Here is a 5877-nt window from a genome sequence, read left to right on the forward strand (position 1 = left end):
TAATAAAAAAATACTATGTTTTGTAAGGAGACTGCTGCTCCTTCCCACTTCCCATGGATGCCCACAGGTGACTGTGTCCCTGTGGTCTTGAAGCAGGCCAGCAGTCTCCACAGAGGCCACCGCCTCCCACTCTGAGGCTGTGTCTCCCTCATGCCTGCAAACACTATGTAGTACACACCTCCCCACCCTTCCAAACACAAGTTTTCCTATAGAATTTCAAACATGGGATGATTAATCATTAATTAATCATTCAATTAAATATTTCTGAGAAGGAACAAACCTGGCCTCCACAGAAGCCTAACACAGAGCCCTGAACCTGAAATCGTAAACACCGTGATATGTGAGGTTTTGGTAAGAGATGAATGTGCGCTGGACACATTTGCAAAGGAAAGGAAAGAGACTAATGTGAAGTGAAATCTATTGCATGTCACACAGGCCATCTCTTACATTTAAAAACAAACTCCTGTTGAAATGCAACCTGTTTGTCACAGGCTGGGCATCTACTTCCCCATGCAACAGATGTGTTATTGCTGTGGCGTCTCCTCCTGGTACTGCGCTGCTCAGTTCTGTCTGCTGTCAGAGACACGGAGGCGGCATCAAAGTCACAATCTGCAAAAAAGTGCTCCTTCCACCTGGGAAAGGCACACCTCTGCACTCTGGGCCAGCTAATGGTAGAGTCCCTGCTGACCTCAAGGGCAAAGAATGGTTCTGGCACAACCACAGCGTAAAATGCAAAGCCCTGGAGCAACCCAGCTTTTAGCCTGGAAAAGAAAAACTTCAGGACTCAGGAGAAAACGTTACTAAAACTTCAAAGACCTTCCTGTGTCTGTTCTAGCAGTGCACAAGCAATGGCCGCAGAACGCTAATCCCCTAAAAATGCAACCAGGGAAGCCACTGGTCTTCACAGCCAGCGATAATCTTCTGCTCTGTGTCCCCATTTCTCACTGGCTGTTTACAAAGTATTTGTGTGATTGTAATGCACAACAAATGAAGAGGCTGTACGAACAACCTCTGCTTGTAAAACACAGGATGAGACGTCATGAACGCCTCACAAGGCACATGGAACCGGAGGCGGGGTTCAAAGTGTGTCCCATGCCTCAGTGCGGGCAGCTGCGGGAGGGAGCGTGGACTGCGCAGTGGCTGGGAGGTAGAGACAACCTGGCGCCCTTCCTGAACACCCCATGAAGAGGCACACTGGGAAACCGCAAAGCTGTCCTTATGCACGCAGGTCATGACTCCAGAAGAGAAGCCTGTTTGGGGTGGAAAGGTAAAGAAACAAGAAGTGCCGTGGTTCTGCAAGCTTGCCTGTTCAGTGGCAGCACTGTCACTGAGTGTCCCGAGGGCAGCGCTGGACCTGCGCCGTGCTGTCCTGCGGTCCGCGAGTGCACAGCCTCAGAGCCTCAGAGACTTCTGCACGATATGCCTGGCAGTCTTGTAAAACTGCTCCCACTCGTCCCGCCACATCTGGAAGCATCCACGTTAGCTCCGGTTTCATCGCTGGGCTCTGCAGCAAGCTCACCACGACGGCAGCAGGATCTTCGCCACCCTCTGCACGGGGCTCCACCCTCCGCGCTGCCTGCTCGCGCAGCCCATCGGTCCTCACCCGGCGCGTGGAGGATGGAGCTGCAGACTCTGCCGTCCGGTCGATGTTGGATGGAACATCTCGCAAGTGAACCTCATCTTGGGAGGACTCAGTGGGTAGTCAAGTGGGAAACAGGTTGGCAGGAAAACCACCAAACGCAAAACCGGTGTCTTCCAGGCTCATGATCAACGCCTCCCATTCGAAAAAAATTCTCTTCATTCATGGGCCTGCCACAATTCCTTCTGGAGGATTCCGGGTTAGTTGCTTGTACTCGGTCATCAGCCTCTTGAGTGCCATCCCTGCCATGTCCCCGGCAGTTGCGCTAGCTGCCTCACCCATGCCCCTACGCCGGGGCATGCCAATCTTTCTTGAGAGATTTTATCCTATTTATATATGCAAGAACTCTAAAATTCAAACGATTTGCTCAGATCATATAATTTTTATTTGAAAAATCTGGAGATTAAACTGGCTTCCTGACTCCCAAGTCCAAGCGCTTTCTACAGCCCAAATGCCTTGTGCAAACTATCTCCCATCTGGCTACTATTTTTCAAACTATCTGAAAAATAATTTTAAAAATGACTTTACCTGCTTACGTAAAAATAAAATATCTTTGTTGTAAAAATTAAGACAAAAGTATAAAGAGAAATTAAAATATTACCTTCACACTGTCATCAGGGATAATCAATGATTGTTAATCATATAGGGATTACTCTGAAAATTTTCATTTCCTCTACTTTCCAATATTGGTAAATATACCACAATGGGTTGACTTGCTTAGGCCAAAATTTAGGATTCTACCATAATCCTGCTATCTCACTCCCTACATCAGCAAGTTATACCAACTGTGCTTAAAAATACATCACATGGGCTGTGGTTGTGCTCAGTGGTAGAACACTTGCCTAGCACACAGGAGGCACTGGGTTTGATCCTCAGCACCACATACAAATAAATAAAATAAAGGTATTGTGTCCATCTACAACTAAAAATATTAAAAAACAAAAAACCAAAATGCGGAATCTGTGGGGCTCAGTGTGCTCACCTGTAATCCCAGTAACTTGGAAGACTAAGGTAGGAGCATCGCATATTTGAGGCCAGCCTTGGCAACTTAGAGAGAGCCTGTCTTAAAATAAAAATAAAAAAGGACTGGGAATGTAGTTCCATGGTAGAGTACCTCTGTGTCCAATTTCCAGTACCACAAAAAAAAAAAAAAAAAAAAAAAAAAGAAGAAGAAATATTCATACCTGACAACTTCTCTCATCTAAAGGTGGTCAACCACTGACATCATAGGCCAGGTCACCATATATTTCTTGCTTAGATAATGACCATAGCCTCCCTGCTTCTATTTTGATTTATTCTCTGGACACTAGCCAGAGTGTTTTTAAAAACATAAATAAAAAATTCCCATAGTGACTCTATAAAGATCCAGTAAACAATCACAATTGACTTTCTATTGCTTGAACGTATCAAGTTTATTTCCACCACAGGGCATTTACATTCGCTACTTTGTCAGCTAGTAATGCTCTTCTAAATTTTTTTTGTAGCTTTTCCCTTCCCACTGTTCAAATGTCACCACCTTAGAAAGGCTAGTCTTGATCTCTTTATCAAAACTTGACCCCAGTTGCTACTCCTTATCATTCTCTACCCTTTGACTTGATTCTTTATCATACTTATTATCTGAAATCGTACTACGTATTTATTTTTAATTTTGTGCCTACATCCCCTACTAAAAGGTCAATTGCATGAAGGCCAGGATTACTGACTGTGTTTCCCATTGCTCTGCCTCCAGTGCATAGGTGCTCAGTAAATGTTTGATGAATGAATAATTTATTTGCCTTGGGATTAGAAGTCTGGCGAGTGCACGAGTTTGGAGATGAAGGAAGCCATGTGAGAAGAGAGTAAAGAGGTGCACTTGGCAAGGAATTCAGATTTAATTCCAAGAGTCACAGGAGGTCACTTGGGAATGGAGTGAAATTAAAACATTTGCAAACTAATGACTCTGGATTTGTTAGTCTTTAGTTACTATTATCATCATTATCATTGTTATTTTGTAGTTCTAAGGATTGAACCCAGGGTCACTCTATCACTGAGCTACATTTCCAGCCCTTTTTATTATTTTATTTTCAGACACAGTCCTGCTAAATTGCTGAGGCTGGTCTCAATATTGCGATCCTCTTGCTTCAGCCTCCTGAGTTGCTGGGATTACACGTGTGTGCCACCATGTCCAGTTCACTTTATGTTTACATTTTCAGTATTGTAATATTTACATTCAGTTCTCTCCATGATTCTCAGAGTTATTTAGCTTTTACTTTTAAAATAATATAAGGTTTATAATCATTTTTTAGAAACTGACTTTCCTTCATTCCTTCCTTTCCTTCTGTGTTCTTTCAGAAGAGAAACTAATTTGTTTCTCATCATCACATGTTATTCCCATCATCACATATTTCCCATCACATGCTAAACAGAAAATTTGTAGAGAAGGAACAGAGCCTCACAGAATGTAAGTCAAATATGTCCATTGGCCCAGTCTGTCATAAAAATCAAGTCTATCAGGATCTCTCTCTGTTCTACTGGTTTTCAGAGAACTTTGGAGGTCCTTAAGAAAAGTCGTTGGAATCAGTATGCCTAAGAACATCCATGTTCATTGCAGCATTATTTACAAAAGTGAAGATATGGAAACAACCTAAATGTCTGTCAGTGGACAAACAGATAAAGAAAATGTGGTATGTATACATGGTGGAATACTATACATCCTTTAAAAAGAAGGAAATCCTGATGTTTGTGACTACATGAATGAATCTGGAAAGCATTATGCTAAGCCAGGAACAGACAATTAGCATATGATTTTACTCACATGTGGAACCTAAAAATTTAAGTCAAACTCATAGAAGAGTTGCGTAGAATAGTGGTTATTGGGGGCTGGAGTAGACAAATGGACAAAGAAGTGACATCAAAGGACACAAAGTTTCAGTTGGACCCAAGGAATAGTAATGATCTGTTGCAAAGCATGGTGCCTGTAGTTAATAATAACATATTGTATGCTTCAAAATTTCTAACACTATATGTTAAATGTTCTTATCACAAAAAATGAGAGTTGGTGAGGTGATGAATATTATCTTGACTTAATGTATATATTTCAAAATGTTACAATGTACCCACAAATATATACAATTATTATCAAAGATTTTATATCTCATTATGGCTTGGATATGAAGTATCCCCCAAAAGCTTCTATGTTAATGCACAGATGTTCAGAGGTGAATTGATTGGATTGTGAGAGCTGTAACCTCATCAGTCCATTGTAGTCTGAATGGACTGGGTGGTAACTGTAGGCAGGTGGGGTGTGGCTGAAGGAGGTGGGTCACTGGAGGCATGCCCTGGAAAGGTACATCTGCCTTAAGATCCCTTCTTCCTCTTTTTGTATCCTGGCTGCCATGAAGGAAGCAGTATTCCTCCACTAAGGCCACGATGTTCTGCCTCACTTGGGCCCAAAGCAATGAAATCAGACCACCATGGACTGATCCTCTGTTACAGTGATCCAAAATAAACTTTCTCTCTTCTAAGTTGTTCTTGTCAAGTATTTTGGTCACAGTCACATATATATGTGTATGTATGCATAAAACCCGTGTCCCACTAATGCTTTAAGCCTGGACTAAGCTCTCTGCAATAGTTTCATTTTTCTCTTTTTCTTTTCTTTCTGAGCTCTTCCAACTCAACCTCATTTCTCTTCGATGCCTTGCCATCTCCTCTCTCATTGCTCAATCTCTTCTTTATAATATTTCCCCAAGTTAATCATGTCTGTGACAAGACTTAGGAGGATTATTTGTCTGAATCCTTCTGTTGTCTGCAATAATTTCTCTTCTGATATAACCCCCCCTGTCAATAATCTCCACATACATCTCTTTTAAGTTATTACTCATTTTTCAATAGGGAATTTCTATCCAGATCATGATGTTGAAAACTATGGTAAAGAGGGATAGGGAACATGAGAAAGGGTTATCCCCCAAAAGGTCAGGATCATTAGCTCAAACACCAGCCATCAAATGTTTTAGACTCTCTGCTGTTACATCTTTCCCCAAAGATTAGAGTTCAGGACAACAGTGTGTCTCAAAATGATTCACTTCACTCAGGTGTTTTGGGTTGTAATCTGGTGATGCTATAGCCCTCCTCCTTAATCCCACATCACAAAGACATTTTGGAAATATATAAAATGGGTTTTCAGTCTGGTTTTTCCTTTAGTCATCTTTCCTTGTTCTATTACTTCCCAAATGGCTTTCTCTATGTTCTCTGATTCTTCA

The 5877-nt window shown here is 42.0% G+C and overlaps 1 pseudogene; it reads right to left on the reverse strand.

Annotated features, from left to right (window-relative positions):
• Positions 1-1392: 1392 nt before the first annotated feature.
• LOC124984395 (ubiquitin-conjugating enzyme E2 G2-like) lies at positions 1393-1805 on the reverse strand (annotated as a pseudogene).
• Between the last annotated feature and the right edge of the window lie 4072 nt (positions 1806-5877).

The sequence above is a fragment of the Sciurus carolinensis genome, chromosome 5 (genome assembly GCF_902686445.1).
Source record: "Sciurus carolinensis chromosome 5, mSciCar1.2, whole genome shotgun sequence".
In the NCBI taxonomy this organism is placed as follows: Eukaryota; Metazoa; Chordata; class Mammalia; order Rodentia; family Sciuridae; genus Sciurus; species Sciurus carolinensis.